Source organism: Pinus tabuliformis, chromosome X, assembly GCF_031772625.1.
Source record: "Pinus tabuliformis cultivar Carrire ecotype Pingquan chromosome X, CPIR1, whole genome shotgun sequence".
Lineage (NCBI taxonomy): Eukaryota > Viridiplantae > Streptophyta > Pinopsida > Pinales > Pinaceae > Pinus > Pinus tabuliformis.
Genome location: NC_142308.1, coordinates 384,644,024 through 384,667,871, shown reverse-complemented (window position 1 = coordinate 384,667,871; position 23,848 = coordinate 384,644,024). Strand labels below are relative to the sequence as shown.

General features: G+C 35.6%; 1 non-coding gene across 1 annotated transcript; it reads left to right on the top strand.

Moving 5' to 3' along the window:
* Positions 1–23,234: 23,234 nt before the first annotated feature.
* LOC149140145 (U6 spliceosomal RNA) lies at positions 23,235–23,337 on the top strand. The gene has a single exon (XR_016265431.1). It is a non-coding gene; the product is annotated as a U6 spliceosomal RNA (small nuclear RNA).
* Positions 23,338–23,848: the final 511 nt, after the last annotated feature.

Genomic DNA, 23,848 nt, shown 5'->3' with positions numbered 1-23,848 from the left:
GTTATGCCCTTTCCATTATTTATTTTCTATTTTAGAATTCGTATGCAGGTAATTTTTGTATGGGGTTAAACCCTACATTTGGTATTAGAGCTATTTTGGCTTCAAGGGAACGCCTTTGTTGCTGAGGTGTTTTGCTCGGGCCTGTGGTAGACCCTGTTCAGTGGGAGATCGACAGATCGATTCTAGTGGCGAAAGAAGATGGCGAGCAGTGGAAAGATGGAGATTGAGAAATTTAATGGTCAGAGTTTTGAGTTGTGGAAACTCAAGATGGAGGATTTGTTGATGGATAAAGATCAGTGGATCGCAGTAGAAACAACTACTAGACAATGAAGTATTCCTAGCCTTTGATAGGTTCCATTACATGCAATACCACGTGCCATAATTCCATGGGTACAATATACCATGTACCCAAAACCACTACTATTTAACAAGGTCAACCTTTACTCAAACCCCGAGTCAATTTTACCTAACATGTGCCAATCCAGGAAAATATACCTGAAATATTCAATGACCTTTAGAGAAATCGTCATTATTTCTTGCAATAGTATGATATAAGGGTGTACAAAAAGGAAAATATGTCTAAGGGAGAGGAGATTAGAGGAATCCCCAGACCCCATAAATTTAAGGAGAGGCAATTCATCATCGATCCAGTGGACTAGGCACATCTACTCTAAGGGCCCGAGGATCATAAGAAAACCTGATGGGGATATCTAGTAATTCAAAAGAATTATGGAATAGGAGAGACTTTGATTTCAATGTCTCTAAAATATCGGCTACCTTTGCCTCCCCTACGTCGAACAGTGATGTTAAAGGCCAAATTAAGATAGATAGACGAATACGTTGAGGGTCCTGTACCATGATGTATAGTAAGGGCAACCAAATCCAAGGAAAAATTAACCAACAAAATATTTATCCTATATGCACGAAAGGCCAAAAAGTGCATGCATCGGTCACTCTTAACCTTCCTGATTTTTAGTGTATATATAAAATACTAAAAGGCATATATGCAAATTCATAGAAATGTACATACACAAATTGTGGAGATGTACATACTTTTAAAATGTATACACATAAAGTAGAAATGGGATACTAAGTTAGGACTTAATATGCACAAGTGTCATAATCTTTTACATTAAGAATCCATTGAGTAAACAAAATTTTTTTTACATGAGATGGATATGATGTGTTCATGCTGTTTAAACCAAAAGTACTTGTTATTATTCCTGCAGTGGCAAAATATAACGCATTCAGAAAATGGGTTGACCGTAAATTCTTTTAATTTGACTAAAAAAATTAAATCCCCATGTGTAAGGCTAACCTTATAATTAAAAAATAATTTATTTATTGTATTATTTTAAATCTATTTTTTTTTTTTAAACTCTAATTGGTTGGTTTCGTTTTAATCTTATCAAGTCGTGATTGTAGACTTTTACTAGACTAAGTCATGATTGTAGACTTGTACTTCGCCGGCTTGCGCTAGTACTGCTAACTCTAGCATGAAACAATATAGAACCACATGATTATTTACTGGGGATTAACTTGTCACATCACATGGCAAAAAAGACTAAATTACAGTACAATTAATAAACCAAGGAATTAAATTGTGGTAGCTCCTTCGCCTTTTTTACAACCTATTCCACTCTCTCCAGATCAATTGTACTTATTTCACCCGAACAAGAATTTATTCTTAGTTTGAAGGCCTTTCTGCAATATAAGTGCTTCGAGTTGGATATGTCTTGAATCATAAATGAGATGTCTTGAATAATTTATGATGTCTTTTGGAGTTTTACTCTCAATCTCCTGCCCGCAGCAAGTACAATATTAGGTAATCTCTTGCCTACAATAAGTACAATATCAAGCAGGGGGAGTCCAAGGTTTGAATCCCCAAATGAACGCAGATATTTCAAAATTTTCTCTTGTTCCAGGTATTGTTGTGATTCGTAGCATGGAATCTAGTAGCAAGAAAGGGCCATTCATGCAGAATTTATTTGTGATGAGGCATAGAGAAAGGATGGACAATTACGATCCAGTGTGGATTAGCTCAACATAGAGGCCCTGGGATCCTCTATTGACAGAAGCTGGAAAAAAAGAGGCTCGAGAGACAGGAAAAACGATGAGAACGGAAGGGTGGAATATAACTAGGGTGATTTGTTCCCCGTTCTTGCATTGTATTCAGATTGCGGCCTAGGTCGTTACAACTCTCTGCAATGTGCAGGATCACCCCCTTGCCATCGATCCTTCTAAATTCAAAGTAACGAAGTTTGAATATGATGTTTTTTTAGGTTTTGATTTGCAATGGCGTATTTATTGAATTTTTGGCAGGCTTTAGCACATTTAGTTCGAGTCTGTTCTTTCAATGTTTATTAAAGATTGTGCAAGTTGGGTCAAATGTTTTAATCATAAATGAGATGTCTTGTTTGGGAATTTTTCCATGGTCAATCAAGTACCCAAATTTTTATTAATTGTATTGTAATTTAGTCTTTCCCTGCCATGTGACGTGACAAGTTAATCACCTGGTTTATGAAATTTATTGTAATTAAATCTACTATAATTAAGGAGCTTAGGTGTAGTGTAAGCTCTCTGAAATACTTATTCTATTAAGATTTAACACCATCATTATTTAATATGATTTTTATTGAACGTGGGAAAGTGAAATTTAATTGCAGTGCTCAGAATGTTGAAAAGAATTCCAACAAAGCCAATGAATATTTATTAGATAAGATTGCACTATGACACGAGGCTTCTAGTTGAATATGACATTATTCGCAGAATTACCATGATCCAGGTGGATATTGGTGGCCACCCACCAATTCCACTTGGACCCCCACCATTGTTTCTTTTAGTTTTTCAGTTTCCTTAGTTGTAGCACAGTTTACTACTTTTAGCAGTTTTTTGGGTCCTAAACTTCAGGAGCCGTTTTGAGGCCCTAAACGACGTTTTTTGACAATTTTGTACCAACAAATTTCTATCTAAAATTGGTTTTTCTGTCATAGTCCTTGGAGAGATCTTTCCAACAGGGTATTATGCGTGTCAAACGGAGACAGTATGACCAAGTCGTGACCCCGGGAAGTTGGTTGTCCAACTAACCCCAATGGGGCCCATAAAATCGTGGTGTTACATCTCCTCGGGTTAGGGTTTTGGTTGTTTAGGGTTTGCTGTTATTGTTGAATAATAAAAAGGCCATTGAGCCTCATTGTAACGCAGTTTGGAGGCGTGCAACCGCCACATCTCTTCTCAGAGATAAGCTACCATTGCCTGAGCTAGTCTTATTTCCATTATGTTTGTAATCTTATGTCAGTATTTGATATTAATGAGATGAAGTGTTATTTCTACTGCATCTTTGTATTTATGGTTATATCTGTAATTTGTTGTGTTCCTGTTTAAATCCGGGTCATACCACAAGCCTACTCATATTTTGCAGAGAATATTTTAATGCTGGAAGTGATCCAACTTTTTAATAAATACCACTAATTTGGGTAGACGGGAAATAATGATAAAATGTTTTGTAACAGGTACTAGCAAATTAGTTGCACTTTTTGGGACAACACTTCATAATTTGGCCAACTAAATTTAAGCCCAAAACATGCTAAAATCAGTAATGTCACAAATATTTTCAGAAGTTTTTCAAGAGAGCAATACAAATCTCTTTAAATGGTGAATTATTTCCATTGTCAAATAGATATTTTCAACTATAAGTAAAAGTAAGAACGTGCAGGTGCAATGTGAGCATCCTCTCAAATTCATGTTGAATTTTATTTTATTTTATTTTATTTATTTATTATTTATTTTATTTTATTTTTATTTTTTATATTTATTTTTATTATTTTTTTTATCAAAAATTTTAAATGTTATATATTTTGATTTATTTAATTATTTTGTATCTTCGAAGATTTATTTAATTATTTTACATTTTTAAATTTATATTCAATTTCAATTTTTAAAGTAATACAATTATAAAATTACCTTATAAATTCTCAAATAACATATTAAATCATATAAAATAATAAATTATATCATATAAAAAATAATATCAATTAATATATATTAACTACATTTACTAACCACATTTCTTAATATATTTATACTAATTTATTATTAATCACATTTGATTTTGATTCCAAAATCTCACTTTTAATTACACTCATTTATATTTTTCATGTGAAAATTTATATTGTTAAATGGTTGAGATCATAGACCAATCTCAACCTCTCTTATTAAAACGATGACAATTTTAGTCAATATATTTGTGGACTAGACTCAAAATCCATTGATAGAATTCCCATCAAATTGTCACAAAATGAAATGTTCTTATTCAAAAGTTATAGATGGTGTCAACTTTGTTCATCATGAGCATCTTCATCATTAAATACTTTAAATCACAATCTTTTAAATATACATAATTGTCATGCAATACAAAATTACTGTTATACATTATTTAAATTACATTTTTTTAAATTTCCCCAAATTCTCCTATTGAATGCAATGTTCCACTTTGAAATATATGGAAGTATGATTTAAATTATATTTTAAAGAATTTCATTAAATCATCTTAGTGAATGAAACATTCCACTTTGAGAAATATGGAGGAAATTAAAAAATGTAATGATTAGCTAAATTATTGTTTTACATTACTTAGATTGCATAAATTTTAATCTAAATTTTAATGATATTTTTTCAAAGTTAGTGAGATAATGGTTATTTAAATTATTATTTTATATTGTTTAAATGATATTTTTAATATCGGTCTTTTCAAATACTTTATTCATTTTGAAAGGTTATAAGGTAATTAATGCAAATGTAAATTTTATATTTATTTTACAATATATTGGAATCTAGTTATGTAAATGATGGTCAAATTGTACTAGTCAATTTTGCCTAAAATCAAATAAAAATTAATATCTTCAAATAGAAAAATTACAATTTTTTTAAAAATTATATCACCTAAAATTAATAATATGATTATGCCACCTAAAATTAATAATATGATTCTGCCTAGTATTACAACTTCATTAGTTCGTTTATTGTGTTGGATAAAAATATCTTCTTGAGCGTTAATTTCACTTGTGTAGAACATATATTTTTTTGTTCATGTTTAGTATATTCAAATATATTTGTGATGCTTATCTTTAGCATATTTGAATGTTCATCTTTAGCATTTGTATTCGTGCCATTGTAATATTGTGTAAAAATAGAATTTGACATATATATATATATATATACATATATGGAGTTTTAGTTAGCCAGTTTCCAATGCAACATAACAATATATTTATACCATTTTTTTTATATCTCTTAGAGTAATAAGGCAGAAACATTTTTTTGGTTTGGAAGTATGGTTCTAGGATTTTGTTTTCATTGATTTTTATTCTAATTCAATTATACTTACACTAAGTTAGAATATCTACAACGTAAGCCTTGTTCAAATGTGGTCAAAGTTCGATAATTAAACTAAGTGGCAAAAAACACTAGCTATACAACCTTGTTATACATATCCAATCCACACTAAAATAAATGAATCATTACACCACAATTTTCCTTTTTTTTTTTATCCATCATCCAAATCTATAGATACAAATTAAAACAAAAAAATCTCACGATTGTGGCCAGAAACATTATTGATATTCCAATGTGTGGGGTTCAAAAACAACAATCCCACCACATGGCGAAATAAATATTAAAAAATACTTGCTTTGTGCTTTGTTCATGTTTAATGCCATGCAATAATATAAAGGTTATCACAACACCTGCATGCCACCTTCATATCATGTTGGCCAACTGACATTACTAATGTAAGGTGTGGGTCTAAGAGGGGGTGGTTGAGACAAGATTACCACACAAATTTGCCTCAAGTAAATGGAATTTTAGGAAGGCTGGTTGTTTGGTGTAGAGTGGAGAATTAATATGGTTGAGTGGGGTCAGTGCTTGTTTTCAGGTTTTATGATTGAGGGTTAAAATATTTTAGTTTTTTTCTCAAAATATTTTAAAAATATATTTCAAATTTATTAAATTTCTAAATTTAAATACAAAATTTTTATTTAAATAATTTACATAGGAAAATAATATTGTGAAAAAAGGTGATGATTAAATTGTAAAACCATATAATCACATTAAATAAAAAATCTACACATTAAAATTAAAATATATAGATATATATATATAATCAATCAATTAACATAATTTTTATAGTGTATAGATTAGTATAGATCAATCTTAAACATATATTTAATATGTGTTGAGAAGTGATCAAATCTATTTCTCTGTTTCTTTCTCATTGATTTTTGTATGCTATATAAAGTAAATCATAACTTAAACTTGTAAGTCCAAAAAATTTTTCTTGGATTTCAATGAAATTTCGCCAAAAAATATACTTAAAAAAAGATCAAAATGTAAAATAGTGAGGCTACTTCAAACATTTTAACAATTAAAACTTTTTTGTTTCAATTGCTTATATGATATATACATATTTTTTTTAAACAATATATAATATATGTATGCATACTTGACGTTAAAATATTTTACATAACATGTGCATTGAGATAGTTTATCTATGGACTACATTCTCCGCATTAGAATGGTTTTTTTGTTATTAATATATTTTTAAGTATACATCAATATTACTTAATCCTGTATATTAAAATATTTTGCTGATGACCTTATGAATATTTTTAAATGTCATATTAATTTTATATTAAGAATTGAATGAGTTACACCTCTCCCTCTTATTATTCTTATTAGGAAGTACTACATAGAAAATTACATAAACACTCTTTATATTAATCAAATATATATATATATATATATATATATATATATATATATATATATATATATATATATATATATATACAAGAAGTGTTGTATCAAGATAGAGAAATTATCTAGGACACACACAATCACTTGGTTCAGAGAATATATCAATCACACACCAATATAGGAGGCTAACTAGTTGGAGATAATCTCTCAACCAACTAGGCCTCAACAATCGTGAAACTAATAGGAACAAACTCATTCTAGAATTAATGAGCACAACAAAGACAAGTAAAAATTATGCTCCAACTGTATTTGATATTTTTATTTTTAATTTTTTTCATTTAAACATTGAATATAATATTATATACACTATTAAAATATTTTCGTTTAACTATATATATAATTTACTTACATAAATTAGTTGACACAAATCACACAAATCTTCAAATAGTCTATTTAAATGACCGTGTTGATATATATAGTTGATACTTACATAAATTAGTTGCCACAATTCACACAAATCTTCAAATAGTTTATTTAAATTAGCGTGTTGATTTTTTTTTTTTTAATATAACGTTTTAATTTTTAGTTATTATGAATATTTTTTAATATTCCATATTAATTTTATATAAAGAATTGAATTAATTACACAATACCTAAGATTTTTTATTTTATTTTTTACTTTCAATTACTTTTTCGTTTTATATATATATATGAATGAGACTTACATAAATTAGTTGTCACAAATCTTAAAATAGTTTATTTAAATTAGTGTGGTAATTTTTTTGGAAAAATATAATGTTTAATTTTTTTATTATTATGAATATTTTTAAATATTCTATATTAATTTTATATTAAAAATTAAATTAATTACACAACACTTTATATATATATATATATATATATATATATATATATATATATATATATATATATATATATATATATGCAATCTTACTATGTAAAACATTAAAAGTATTTTGTTTTAAAATCAATGAACATTTTCTAATAGTTTTTTTTTCCCAGGAAAAATCGTAATCTTCCATTAATTTGAAAAATTACATGTAGTAGATGCCATAGGCATATGCATAATCGCTGGTCGAAACCAAGTCCATAGTTGTCAAAAAATAAAATATGTGCCGAAGCCATAGCCATTAGAGTGCTGTACATATTCACCACACAGGGTGTTCATATAGATTAACATCATAAATATATACATATATAAAAAACTGAGCTGTTGTGCCCATCAAAATTTTTGTGCCTATATGAATAAGATCTGTTGATGTATGGCCGATGGTAGTACTGATATTGTTCTATTCCATGTTGTTCTTGTATCATCCACAGTCCTCTGGGTTGTGTCGTGGCCTCCTTGGATAACTTGTCAGCAGCCTCGTTATATTCCCTGTAAATGTGTTGGCAGATGATAGAGTTAAATTGAGCCTTGAAAACCATAATCTCATCCAGAATGTTTCTGAGGGAATGTGCATGACAGGTATTTATGTTGTTGAACCAGTTTATGATGATTTTGGAATCCCCAAAAATTTGTATGTTATTGCATGAGTGTGCAAGTGCAAAGTGCAATAAATGTCTAAGAGTAATCAGTTCTGCAAAATTGTTTGTACCCTCCCCCAAACCCATTTTGATTTGGTAATGGTGCTGATCAGATAGGTAAAGAAGAGAGCCTCCCCCACATCCATGAGATTGGGTTGCTCCATCGAAATATGCCCATGGGATAGTTCGATCTATAATTTCGGGGGCATGAGGATGTGTTGTAGTGGACTGTGTCTCCTTGGGGATTTCATGATATGAAGCTATAATTTTTGCAGTGATGAGTGGCCATCGTGCCAGAGATCCTTGGAAGATGATTTTGTTTCTAGTCAACCAGATCTTCCAGCATACGAGGAGGGGTATGCATCGAGTCTTGCTGTCCAAATGCACTCTATTCCAATTATTCCATGCCTCAGCGATCGACAGTCCATGCCAACTGCCTTGTTTATTGAGGAGGTGTATTATTTGTTGCCATAGCTAAACAGTGAGAGGGCAGGTTAAAAAAAGGTGTTCATTAGTCTCTGTTGCCTGTGTACAAAGGACACACCAATGCAGCCCAAATCGCGATCTGCGCATGAGGTTTTCTCTGGTTGGAGTCTTGTTGCGAAGCACATTCCACATGAAAAGTCTGGCTCGAGGGGGGGCTTTCAGTTTCCAGATTTTTGACCACCATTCAAGGAGAGCAGGTGGTTGACGATCCATTATCAGGTTTGGATATCCTGCTTTGGGAGAGTATTTCCCATTCTCAGCCGGGGTCCAAATGAGTTCGTCAGATCCCTCTGTAATGCGAACATGTGCTTCATTGAGGGCATATATATAACCCTCCCAAATTTGGTGCCAAGGTTCGGGAATGCCCAAGTGTCGTGCAGAGAACCAGGCTTGTTCAAATATGGAGCTGTTCTCCCTGTCTGCGATCTGGCCGATCATTTTAATTTGCCTCTGGTTTAGGAATAGTATAAGATCTAGGGGTAGATGATGCATATTTCCCCCACCGGACCATGGATCCATACCTATGCGTGCCATGTTGCCTTCTTTGATTTTCCAGGCAAGTCCCTCTCAAATGCTGGGCATAGTATGGAGGATGGATTTCCAGACAATTGATATCCTAGTTCAAGGCTAGGTTGGGTTACAAATCCAGTCCATGAGATGTTGAGGCTAGATGTATTTGTGATAAGTGACCTCAGTCCAGAGGTTTTGTGTAGTGAGTAAGGACCATCCCATTTTAGCTGCTAGAGCATGTGCAAATGCAGGGAGGTCTTTTAATCCCCATCCTCCCCATTTTTTTGGTAGAGATATTTGATTCCATCCAACCCATGCATAGGGCTTGCCCTCTTTGTATCCATTCCAAAGGAATCTGCAACAGATCTTTTGAATGCGGGAAAGTATTCCTCTAGGGATCCAAGCCAACGTCATCCAGTATACAGGGGTGGCTTCCAATACAGATTTTATGAGCACGAGCCGACCTGCTCTTGAAAGGAAATAATGGTTCTAGTTTTTTAGCCTCTTCTCAATCTTAGTAATGAGCCAAATCCAATCTGCAATATGATAGTTGTGGGGTTTAAGCCTGAATCCCAGGTACTTTAGACCATCCTCCAAGAGATGATGTTGGAAGGGAAAGAGATGGGATGCAGATCTGGCTTCCAGGGGTGATGTGTAGGAGAGTGTGATGGTGGACTTGGTATGGTTTGCTTCCATGCTGGTGGCTTTTGCAAAGAGTTTAAGGATGTCATGGAAGGTAGATGAGTCCCTCTGGCTACCATCGAGGAAGATGAGGACATCATTGACAAAAAGTAGATGGGTTAGGTGGCAGAGGTCATTCAATTGTATCCCATGTAATCAACCATCCCTTTTGGCTGATGTGAGGAGCCTACTAAGGGCCTCCATAACAATGAGAAAGAGAAGAGGGGAAAGTGGGCATCCTTGCCGGAGGCCTCTCTCAGCATGAAAGAAATGTGAGGCAGAGCCGTTTATGAGAACACTAAAGGTTGCTGATTTTATCCAGCACATGATCCAATTGATGAAAGGAGGGGGGAAACCAAGGGGAGTGAGGATCATTTTGATGTAGAGCCAGCTGACCTTGTTGAAATATTTGGCTAGATCAATTTTGAGAATGGCTCCTTTGATCTTTTTGTGATTGATAGAGTGTAGGGCCTCTAGTGCAATACCTATAGCTTCATGAATTTGTCTATTCTGAAGAAAGGCAAATTGTTCAAAGGAGATATGTCTAGACAGGATCTGGCGGAGCCGGCTCGCTATGATCTTGGCAATGATTTTATACAAGCAGTTGCAGAGAGAGATAGGTCAAAAGTCATTGAAAGATGAAGGGGAGTCGGATTTAGGGATTAAAGCAATGAAAGTAGTGTTGATGGCATCATACATACACCCTGTTGTTCTGCATTCTTCCACCACCTTAAGTAGGTCAGGGCCAATGAGTTCATAGAAAGCAAGGAAGAATTCTATGGGCCATCCATCTGGTCCTCGGCTCTTGTATTTCTTGAACCATTTTAACGTTCCTTCAAGTTCCCCTTGTGTGATTGGGGAATTAAGTTCCTCAAATGAGTCCTCATCAAAAAAACTGGGAAGTGTCCAGCTGTTTGGACTATTTCAGCAATGGATGCCTCTCGCGGAGCCCTGAAGAGATTTTTGAAGTGTGTATTCCCCAACTGTGAGAGTTGACTGAAAGTAGATGCATTGCTTCCGTCTTCTAGAGGCATATGCTAGATAGTATTGGATATTTTCCTTCCTTTTGCGTAGTTTTGGAAGAACTTTGTGTTTTCATCCCCTGCTTGCAACCAGATTGCTTGGCTTCGGAGTCGCCAGGTTTCTTTCCTCTCCTTTAGGATTTTGTTCTTCTGGTTTTCCAATTCAATAAGCTGATCCTTGGCTTCAGCAGATGTAAACCCTCTATTCTGCTCATCCTGAAGTGTAGCCAGAGATTGCTCCACTGTAGTGAGGGTATTATCATCTCTCTTGGTTTTTTCCTTGGCCCATTTAATGGAGAGTTTTTTGAGCATTGTGAGGTTCCAGCAGAAACCTTCAGTCCAAGTTCTGCTTCTCGATGGGGGATGGAGTCACCAGAATTCATTTATCATTTGGTTGTAGGATGGGTCATTTAACTAGGTGGAGTTTAATTTGTAGGGTGCCCCTTGTTTTTTTTGCGGACTCAAGATCTCCATGAATATGTGGGAGTGATCCGATATTCCACCAAATCCCACACATTGTCTGTAGAGGGATAGATTTTGTATTAGAGTGTCCTTTATCAGGAATCTATCTAGCCTTCTAGCTAATGCAGCTTCTCCTATACATCGATTTCTCCAAGTAGGAAGAGGCTTGTTCATGGGAATGTCTGTCAGATGGTGTTGTTCCAGCAGCATCTCCATAGATTCAGTGAGCCTGTCAACTTGTGCATTGGTTCCCCAGGATTCTCCATATCCAATGGAGAAGTTGAGGTCGCCCCCAATGATGAGGTTTTCCGAGGACATGATCGATAAGTTGAGTAATCGATTCCAGTAAGCCTCTCTGTGGTGGCATGGTCCATAAACATTGACAATACGGAGGTCCACTCCCAGTTCAGAAGAGAAGATATCCATGCCAATAAATCCGTCCCCACCCCAAGAGGTCCTCAAGTTTATGGTGTGAGGATTATATCCTAATGCTAATCCTCCTGATCATCCAATAACATCCAGGGATTGAAAAATCTATCCAAGCTTAAGGGAGCTGAGAGTTTGAGAGATGAGGTCAGCTTCTCCCAAGGTTTCTTGTAGGAAGATAATGTCTAAGGCTTCAGAGTCAAATAGTCTTTTGAGGGATAGTTTTTTGGGCGAGCTAGCCATGCCCCTATAGTTGAAAGATAGGCACTTCATGGGGGCAACTGTGCAAGGGTGTTCGGTGCTCTAAGTAACCGGTCAAGTGAGGCTTGCCTACCTGAGGCAACTTCCGCCCCCGCTAATAGGACAGCTTTGGATAGATGCGATTTTCGGCCACAAATGGGTTTATGGTTCAAAGGGGAGGGCAATAAGCCCAGTCCAGATATGCCATCCTGTAGGGTGACAAGGCGGGATCTAAGGTTATAGGGATGGGGGGAAACGGGGGGAGAGATGGGGAGCATGAGGGGACAGGGGGGGATCGGGAGGGAAAGATGGGGGGGTAGTGGAGAAAGTCGGTGAATGAGGGGTAAGGGGACAGGGAATGGAGGTAAGAGTGTCACCCAGAGATGCAACATGCACATGCGATGCAAAGGATGCAAGTGAGGCAATAAAAGTAGAGATCGGGAAAGAAGGAGTACCCAAGGTACGAGTATCCTCTGCAGCAGCCCGTGATCTGGTCATCGGCGGGGAATGTGGATGAGGTTATCTGTGAGTGTCCAAAGGAGTGGAGGATGTCAAACCGATAGTTGTCACAACAGCTGTTGGAGATGGTCCCGAGATGGGGGCATTGTGTGTCCCTGTAGCATCCTCAGATCCCGTAGAGGGTTCCTTGTCCTTTCGCACCAGAGGGCATTCCTTATAAAGATGCCCAACTTTGTGGCATCTTCGACATCTGAAGGGGACTCCTTCGTAATCCAGGATTTGTATTCTGGTAAAATGCCTCCATTGCAGAGTGATTTTTTCTTCCAGACCTTCCCTAGTGTCCAGGTGCACCAGAATGCGGGCTAATGTTTTGTTCCTGGATTGTATGTAGGTTTTGTCGTAGTCCAAATAGGTACCGAGGGTATTCTCAATTCGGACAAAGACATCCTCAGACTAGTATTGCAATGGGAGCCCCCGTAATCTCACCCATAGTGGTGCGGCCCTGATATGCTCACGTTTAGGGTTGAAGAGCAGACTCCATCGCTTCAGTAATACCAGGGCCATTTCAATGTGCTAGTAACGGGATAATTCCAGAGTGGTATATTCTTCCAGAGAGAAATGTAGTGCAAACCAGCCTCGGGGGAGAATCTGAACCTTAGGGAGGTCTTTGAAGGTGTTTCCCCAGATTTCCTTTACCCAGTGGTTGAGTCGCTCAGTAGTGTAGGCTCGGCCTCTGACCCTTCCCACTAGGACCTTCCTAGCCATGTTAACCACCTCTCCCATGGTGAGGCCTTCACCGAACTTGAGGGTGAAATCCTTCTGGGAAGCCCTCACACACTTTGTTTTCCTTTTTCCTGATCTGGGTGCAGTGGGGTGGTCCAAAAGAGGGTCAGTAGTACCCTGTGGCTCGTGTTGTGGTCCTTGTACAGAGAGGTGAACTTTTACGGCCGGGGTTTCGAAACACCCAGAAGGCAGGCCTGTGTCTGCTACCTCTGCAACATTGGATGGAGTATCAGATGGGGGGTGCTGCTCCGGAGCTCCTCGAGGGGCAAATTTTGATGTGGAGGGAAAGTGAGGTGTACAGAGGATTTTTTTTTTTTTTTTTTTCTAATAGTTTATTTAAATCTTATTTTAATTTTTTAATATAAGGTTTAAACATCTTATTGACACTTTTTATTTTTTACTTCTAATTACTTTATTTTTTGCTAAAATTTGATATGCAATTATGCTATGTCATGTGGACATCTAAATATTTTATTTATGACTATGAGTGAATGAAATAATTTTATATTGTAACAACAAATCAAGTGACCATAATGAGGTTGGGATTATTGGTGTTTTATAATGCTTTTAATTAAAACTAACTAAAAATACATATTCATTCTATTTTTTTTATATAAGCGACATTGCTTTTCTATTTAGAAAATATTATAATTTTATTTAACGACACATATCATCTTCACTTTTAGCACAGACGAAATTACACACCCTTTCATATTGGTTTATAAAATGCACTTCTCCATAAAAAAAAAATGTGTATTATTTAAATTTCTCCACCTTGTATATTCAGGATACATGTATTGTTTAAATCCATTTCCCCATATCAAAATGGGTATTTATATTACATGGTAAGTACATTAAAATTTATAAATACCTTAGAAACTAAAATTTAAAAGAGAAAGTTAGAAAAATGGATTAATGTCAAATGATAATGCATGACCAAGATACCTAATCCTAATTCCCCTTAAGTGAATTTTATAGGTTTTACTTATTATACAATCATGTTTTCAATTATGGTAATTGTAGTTATTCATCTTCTAAATAATATTTTTTTGCTTTGTTTTTGAAGTTTAAAGTTGAATATGTTAAATGCATTTTATTCATTTTTACATTATGACAAAAATTGAAAATGAGATAAATTAATAGAAATTTGTAAGTTATACGAGTAGTCCATGATACAAGACCTTATTAATTAGTTGAAATATCACCTTGTTAAAAATTTTGGGAAGAAGATTATGGTTGGTGCTAAATCACCCTGAAATGTCATGTAGCACCCCAACATCATATTCCCTTTGAGGAAGATCAACCAAATGTTTAAGTTGAAGTAAAAAAAGGAAGTGAATAATGGGTGATTCACATCATTATTATATAGTTTGTGAAAAAAAATGTTATAACACAAATAAGATTTTCTTTTAACCATTGAAATGGCTAAAATGATTTGGGCTATGTGGATCAAATTGACTAGTTGTTACTATAATCCAAAATTATATCCAATAAATTGCATATTAGATATACTGATAACTTATGACTTAGTAAAAATTGAGATATTTATAGATACACCTATAACATATTTTATTAATAGGACATCATAAATCAAATATCTCTTTGAAAATAAAATCTAAATAAAAAAGATAAATCAAATATCTCATTGAAAATAAAATATAAATAAAAAAAAGATATGAAGCCTACCTCTTAGCCATTCCAATTTTTACTCTTATAAACACAACTATACAAATAATTAATTAACCCTTCTCATTTTCTTGATAAATACTTTCTTCACATTCTAAATTGGGTCACTTTCAAAATTTAATATTAGATATGAAAATATCAAACAAATTTGATCACTAGCAAAGATTAAAATATTAGATTATACTACTAATTTAGACAAGTATTATTGATATTGCTTAGTGGCAGGGGGCAAAGCAACAATCCCACCATTTGGAACGCAATGAAATATTAAAAGGCAACTTACATATGCATGGCTTCAAAGTTCAAACTTTGACAAAGCAACTTTTGAAAATTGACATGATGAAGGTATAAAATCACTGTAGAGGGCACCCTTTCCAAAGGATTTTGGTGGGACCTTGACCATTTTTCAATCAGTTAGGTCCTTTGACGGTCAAGGTTCCATTTCTCTAATTAATGGGGTCCTTTGAATTCCAAAGGTCCATCGTGCTCTTTCTAGGAAACTATCTTAGTAGAAGTTGGTGTTCAATAGGCAACTTTTGGATTAAGCGAGTTGACAAAACTAGGTGTCAATTCACTTAGGTCTAAGCATCATAACTAGATAAGGTCAAGTCCTTGTACATGAACCAGGGATTATAGTAGGAAAGTTATATAAAATAAAATAAGAATGTGGGAGTAGAGATGGTCCAGCAGGACAAGCATAACCACCAACAAGGGAACGCAACCCTTTACCTCAATTTCCTTGTTTCTCCCTTACACGTTATTCCAATAATAAGAATTGATTTTACATACATACAATGATGAGTGATGAGGCGGTTGGGTTCGTTGGGTGAAACCCACGAGGTCAGAGTTCAAATCACATTGAGTATATTGTCTTGCTATGGTGTGCGGCTTAAGGAGTAGGCACTCCCTCATTAGTGTGAGTCTTGGTTCTTGCCAAAATCATAAGAAATTAGTATATCTGGCTTGTAGGTTGTTGGATGTACTCTTGGTGTTATAGTGGCAACTACGAGAATTGATCTAGGTAGTTGGATGTACTCTTGGTGTTATAGTGGCAGCTACGAGAATTAGGTTGTTGGATGTACTCTTGGTGTTATAGTGGCAGCTATGAGAATTGATCTAGGTTGTTGGATGTACTCTTGGTGTTATAGGCTGTTGGATTTACTCTTGGTGTTATATTGGCAGTTACGAGAATTGATCCAAGTGGTTGGATGTACTCTTGGTGTTATAGAGTTGATCTAGGTTGTTGGATGTACTCTTGGTGTTATATGTTGTTTGATGTACTGTTGGTGTTATAGTTGCAGTTACGAGAATTGATCCAGGTGGTTGGATGTACTCTTGGTGTTATAGTGGCAGCTACGAGAATTCATCCTGGGTCTTCCTTAATTGACCCTTTGTTGGATGTATTCTTGGTGTTATAGTGGCAGCTACGAGAATTGATCTCGGGTCTTCCTTAATTGACCCTACAATATCTCCTATGTTTTAGACGATGTCGATGATAACATTAAGTCGAATTCCAATGATGCCAGCTGTCTGATGTGGATTAGAAGATGATACATGTTAGAATTAATGGAGAATAGGTTATTGTTGTTACATAGTTGTGCATTCTACTTTTCTTAGTCATTCAGTTCCTATTATTCAAGGATATGATTTGTTGTCCCTAACAAATTGTATCTATTTATTATTGGAGATTAATGTTAAGCTAGTGTGGCATTTTGCTTGTAGGAGCTCCTGGTGATCCGCACCTGTGAGCTCCTCTTGTGTTGGTTTTTCATTTCACATCTTCTGTGTGCAACTATTGACATGGTATTAGAGCGGCAACACTGTTTAATCCTGTAAGCTGAGTGAGGGCGTGACTGTAGCAGAGTCGTCGCGAGATCTGGGTGGAAAAGTATGACGAGCGCACTGTAACCCTTCTCACACTTTCGTTTTTGGAAACTTAGCGCGAGTTTTTGGTGGACCGTTGCGACTCCAGCATGTATAGTTGCGAAGAGCTTCGTGACTTCCCTTTATATAAAAGCGCCGACTGTGCTGGAAAAAAAAGGCTGCGGTTGGGACGGTGAACAAAACTGTGTGTTTGTTTTTGGAGCTCTCCCATCTGAAAAGAGGAGGCCACAAGGAAGTGGAGAGAAGCCACGGGTGTGGAGAGTGGTCTATCTAGAGTGTGCGTAGAGTAGCTGAGGGTAATAGCCGCAGACCAAGTTTATTTGCTGCTTGATGCCAGTTGGATGTTGAGGTGAGGTGTGGAGGTTGCAGCAATGCGATCCCCATTCAGGAGGTCGCGTGGAGGAGTCACCATTGTCTGGCTGAGGGAGTAGCGCTTCGTGAGGTATGCGTGAAGGCATGCGTGGAAGTTGAGGAGGATGGACCTGCATCGAGAAGGAGGTTGAATCACCAAGTAGAGCCACAAGGAGGAGTGAATTTCTAGCAAGCCTATCTGTCCTCGGAAGAGCCAACGTCCTAGAATGTTGCACGTGAATCAGTGTGACTAATTGAGGGTGTGTTTGGTGTGTGTATAATATTGTGGATGCTTGTGTTCGATTTGCTAGATGCAACACCCAAAATTGCTGGATTCCTTGAGCTACGTGTAAGGAGGCAGCGACCTTCATCGTCATTTCTTTGGTGTGCATGAAAAATTTGAGAAGCCATAAGTGAAATTCCTGGTTATGGCTGTCGTGGAGTTGTGTGTATAAGGAGCTGGGCCTATCATAGTGTTATTGGAAGAGGGACGAATCTGGTATCAAGTAATCTGCCGTTTTTTTTTCTAATATATGTTGAGGTGGCCCCTTCCTTAATTAAAAGTTTTTTTTAATTAAATCTTTAATTAAAAAATATCTAGAGTTTCTTTAAATTATTTGGAGGAATTAATTATTTGTGTAAAGGAGGGTTTTTTTTTTTTGTAAAGGAGATCTGGGGTTTCTTTAAATTATTGAAGGTTTTATTCATTCAAGATGAATAATAAAATTGCTGAAGCTTATCTCAATGAGAGTAATAAGCTTGATGGTTCCAATTACACAAATTGGAAGTTTAAGGTCAAGACCCTACTTGAGGGATAGAATGCCTATGGCATTGCCATCGATGATGAGGTCAAGCCGACTACTGCAACTGGTGGATCGAATACAATGATTCAAGACTGGGAGAAAAGGGAGATGAAGGCAAAGGTTCTCCTCAAGTTATTAGTCAAATATTGCATCATCCCTCACATTCGGGATTGCAAAACAACAAATGACATATGGACGATGCTCAAAGAAATGTACGAGATCAAGAACACCAGTCAAACTTTGTACCTTAGGAAGAAGATTCTCTCAATTAAGATGGAGGAGAATGAGTCTATTTCTTTAATCATATCCCAGATAAAGGAGGTTAAATATAAACTAACTAATATTAGTCAGACCGTGGCAAATGATGATCTGGTGACAATTACCATGAACGGCATGACAAATGATTATCAGATGTTTATAATGGGATTGAATGCAAGAGAAAAGCCTCCAGGCTTTGAAGAGCTTACTGGGATCTTGCTACAAGAAGAGGAAAGGAGGTTGTCTCTCAAACCTCAAAATCCAGATCTTGCATTGATGACAAAGTTCAAGCCAAAGGGGAAAGCAGTGGCTGATCACAGGAAGGGCAACGTATCACGAAAAAGGACACCACAAGGTATGACCTCGCATAAACATGACTCTACTCCTAAATGCTTTTATTGTGGTAAGATAGGCCATATTGCTAAATTTTTCCATAAGAAAAAGGCAGATGGGGAGAGGTACAAGCAGAGAAGACATGCAGGTCATTTGGCTGATGCAGATCAGAACCAGGATGTGAGATTATTTATGGCTGAGACTGCACTAGCCACTGAGGAGGATGAATCAGATATTTGGTTCATAGATTCTGGAGCCTCCTCACATATGACAGGTAAAAAGAAATGGTTCAGAAATTTTAGAGAATCCAACAATGGAGTAAAAGTATACCTTGGAGATAATAGAGGGTATGAGATCAAGGGACATGGAGATGTCCTTGTTACTTTTCCTGATGGAAAGATCAGGAATATATCTGATGTGTGGTATGTTCCTGGTATTAAGAAGAACTTGATTTCTATATCAAAAATTACAGATCAGGATCTCAAGGTAGAATTCTTTAAATCTCATTGTATTATTAAAGAATTGTTGGACCAGATGAATCCTATTGCTATAGGTATTCGTATAGGAGGACTCTACAAACTAGATGTGAAGAGTATGCCACAACAAGCATTGCTGTCATCGGATAAGTTTGCTGAAAATTTGTGGCATCAACGACTTGGGCACATCAATTTCAATGACCTTCTTCTATTGCAGAACAAAGGTATGGTAGATGGTCTTCCTTTTTTGAAAAAGCTGCATATTGATTGTGAAGCATGTGCATTTGGCAAACATCATAGAGATGAATTTCCTACTGTTAAAGATAGGAAATAAAAGGATACACTCGAACTAGTACACACGGATTTATGTGGCCCTATGTAGACAAGATCATTAGGTGGGGCCTACTATTTTCTAATCTTTGTTGATGATTGTACAAGATTCACATGGGTGTATTTTCTTAGACAGAAAAGTCACGCCTTTGAGTATTTCAAGCAATTTAGGAACATGATCGAAAAGCAGACAGGAAAGTTCATTAGAATTCTTTGATCAGATCAAGGCGGAGAATTCAAGAAAGGGGATTTCAACAAATATTGTAAAGAGCATGGGATATAGCAACAATTTACAACACCTTACACTCCTCAGTAGAATGGAGTAGCTGAGAGGAAAAATAGAACACTGGTGGAGTGTGCTCGCAGTATGTTGAAAGGTAAGAATCTAACTAATGGTTTTTGGGCAGAAGCTGTCAATACTGCAGTATATTTGAAGAATAGGAGTCCCACTAAAAGTCTTGATTATAAAACTCCTTTTGAAGCATTGTTTGGCTTCAAGCCTGCAGTAAGTCATCTTAGAGTATTTGGTTGTAAATCTTTTGCGCATGTTCCCAAAGAAAACAGGAAGAAGTTAGATTCAAAGGCCATTAAATGTACCTTCATTGGATACTACAGTGAGTATAAGGCTTACAAATTGTTTGATCCTTCTACTCACAAGGTGTTTGTTAGTAGAGATGTAGTATTCCATGAATAGGTTGATGATGGAAATCTTGTTCAAGATAATGAAGAATGGTATGTACCCTTACTTTCAGATAAGGATGTTGAAACAGGGATCATTCAGCAACAACAACGGTAGCAGTAATAATAGCAGCAACAACAGCAGTAGGATAAAGAGGAGGAAATTGAGTTCAGTCCATAAAGAGAAGAACAGAGAAGAATAGTTGACACCCCACCACTCAGGAGATCTAGTAGGTCGAAATAGTTACCAGCTCGATATAGGGATTGTGCGCTCATAACTGGTATGTTAAACATTGCAGAACCTTCTAATTTTTATGAAGATAGAAAGAGTTCTGAATGGAAGGAAGCAATGAAGGAGGAATATGAATCTATTATTAAGAATAATACTTGGGATCTAGTAAAGCTTCCTCATGATAAACAACCCATAGGTTGCAGATGGTTATTTAAGTTGAAATTTAAAGCAGATGGGTCTATTGATAAGCATAAAGCAAGGTTGGTTGCAAAGGGGTATTCCCAGAAAGAAGGTATTGATTTTGAGGAAACATTTGCCCTTGTTGCAAAATTAAATACCATTAGATTGATTATTGCTTTAGCCACTAAGCATCATTGGAAAATACATCAATTAGATGTTAAATATGCTTTCTTAAATGGTGATTTAAAAGAAGAAGTATACTTAGTGCAGCCTGAGGGGTTTGTTAAGAAGGGAGAAGAGCATTTAGTATGTAGATTAAAGAAAGCTTTATATGGTTTAAAGCAGGCTCCTAGATCCTGGTACGACAAAATTGATTCATTTTTCCTCATGCATGGTTATAAACGGAGCAAAAATGATCCTAATTTGTATACTGTGTTTAATGATGAGGGGCAGATAGTGTTGATTTCTTTATATGTAGATGATTTGATCATGATAGGAAGTGCAAACAATCTCATTGAAGAAATCAAGCAGCAGTTATCATAGAAATTTGAGATGAAGGACCTTGGAGAAATGCATTACTGTTTGGGTCTAGAAGTTTGGAGAGATTCAAGCCAAACTTTCTTGTCCCAGGGTAAGTATGCTAAGAGTTTGTTGACTAAATTCAAAATGGATGAGTGCAAGGCTACATTTGTGCCTTTACAACAGAACAACAAACTTCAAGTGAATGATGGTTTGAAATATGCAGATGCAACATTGTACAGACAATTAGTTGGTAGTATTATCTATTTGACTACAACGAGACTAGATCTAGCTTATGCAGTGAGTGTTTTGAGTCAGTTCATGACTCAACCTCATGAGAACCATTGGCTTGCAGCGAAAGGAGTACCAAGGTATCTGCAAGGAACTTCAGACTTTGGTATTTTGTATTCTGACTCATTTGATGTTAGCTTGATAGGTTATACAGACTCTGATTGGGCGGGAAATTTATATGATAGAAGATCAATTATAGGTTACGCCTTTAGCATTGGGTCCGGGGTCATCTCTTGGTGCAGTAAGAAGCAACATACTGTAGCCTTATCCTCAGAAGAAGCAGAATATCAAGCTATGTGTGTAGCAACATGTGAGGTAGTTTGGTTGCGCAGACTTCTCCAAGATGCAAGATAAGAATAGACAAAAGCTACGGTTATCAATTGCGATAATCAAAGTTCCATCAAACTGGCTTACAATCCCGTGTTTCATAAAAACACTAAGCACATAGACGCTCAATTTCATTTTGTTAGGGAAAAGGTGTAGTCCAAAGAGCTTTGTGTTGAAAATTTAAATTCTTGTGATAATATGGCTGATATATTTACTAAGCCTCTGGGAAGACTGAAGTTTGAGTTGTTTAGGGACATATTAGGTGTGTTTAAGAACCCTTTCTCCATTAAGGGGGAGTGTTAGAATTAATGGAGAATAGGTTATTGTTGTTACATAGTTGTGCATTCTACTTTTCTTAGTCATTTAGTTCCTATTATTCAGGGATATGATTTGTTGTCCCTAACAAATTGTATCTATTTATTATTGGAGATTAATGTGAAGCTAGTGTGGCATTTTGCTTGTAGGAGCTCCTGGTGATCCGCACTTGTGAGCTCCTCTTGTGTTGGTTTGTCATTTCACGTCTTCCGTGTGGAACTATTGACAATACGTCAGGCTATGTTGTCACAACGGCATTAATGGCTGTGGTTTTGATTCATCTTGCCCACGTCTCTGGGAACATGAGGTTGCTTATGTGTAAACTTATACGATTCTGACCCGAAATTTGGTGACGTCACTGGTGCACGTGTGCAAGCAAGTGGAGGAGATACAAATACATGTAATGCATGACATAATGCTTTTCAACTTGTGTTCTGTATATTTTGTTTAACCATCATCATTTTTTCCAATGTATTTGTGGTAATGTGAAGAGCGGTTTTTTCTAATTTTGTGTTTTAAAAAAACAGTTGGCAAATTCATACTTCATTGTAGGGTGTTGTCTAATTTATAGATAAAATGATTTTTTTTTGACATTTTCATTGGTTAATTTTAATCAAAATCTTGCATAGATTTTTAAAAGCTTGAGTTTAAGTTGTTTACTTTGCAAAATTCGAGTGGCCCAAGTGGTTTTTCAAGGTGCTGAATCCATTTTTGCATTCAAAAATGCATTTTAAATAACAATAAATCATGATATTTTTTGAAATTATTTTGCCAGATATCTGTGAAAAAGTCTATTTCGTTTATAAGTTAGACTAAGCCTTAATGCCTTAATTCAACAACCTTTGTCATTCAAGGGTTTTCATGTGCTTTTAGCTCTGACTATCATAGATGAAATAATCAATACCGTTGTATATATGTATTTTAAGATTGTCGATATGTAGAGTATATATTGTTAGATGAGATTTATTTCTTTATTTGACATTGATGGTTAATGTTCATTAAAATTTATATGGTTTACATGTTTTTAAGAAAGTAAGAGATTATTAGGAATTCTTTAACATTTTATCTTTACTTTGAAAAAAAGTGATAGAAGTGTTCTTATATTACCATAATTTTATTGATTTAAAGAGTCAATAAGATTGGCAGTGTGACAATATTTTGAAAATTAGATAGAATACAAGTATAAGAGGAACAATTTAAGGTCTCTTTGGAGACATCACATAGAATTGGAATGATACGTAGGAGATTAGCATAGCCCTTGCGCAAGGATAACACACAAAAATTGAGAAATTGTTCAAATTTTAGCCTCGACGGTTAGCTCAATTGTTCGAGTCCTTTTCGTTAAACGACCTTTGTCATTGAGAGGTCATGGGTTTAATTCTCTTGACACTCTCAGGGTTAGGCTTCGTGGTTGAGCTGATGGGAAGTGATCCCTTTGGGTGGATCTACTTGGTACAAATATTTTGTGGACGTAGTAGTCACCAATCTCCATGAACCTCATAGAAAAAAAAGATGAACAATTTAAGCTAAAGGGTTTTTCATCTTCAACCTTCTTAGAATCTCACATGTCATAGACTCGTTCATCCCATAGCATTTTGAAAATTGACCAATGTCCACTTTCACTTTGAAATTCATAAGAATTAATTCTTATCTTGACAATATTCATTTTCTAAAATATAACATATAAACGTAATATATATATACACACACACACACACACACACACACACACACACACACACACACATACATATACAGCACTCAACAAATATAATAAATGTAATAAGCACTCAACAAATATATTTAACATATATA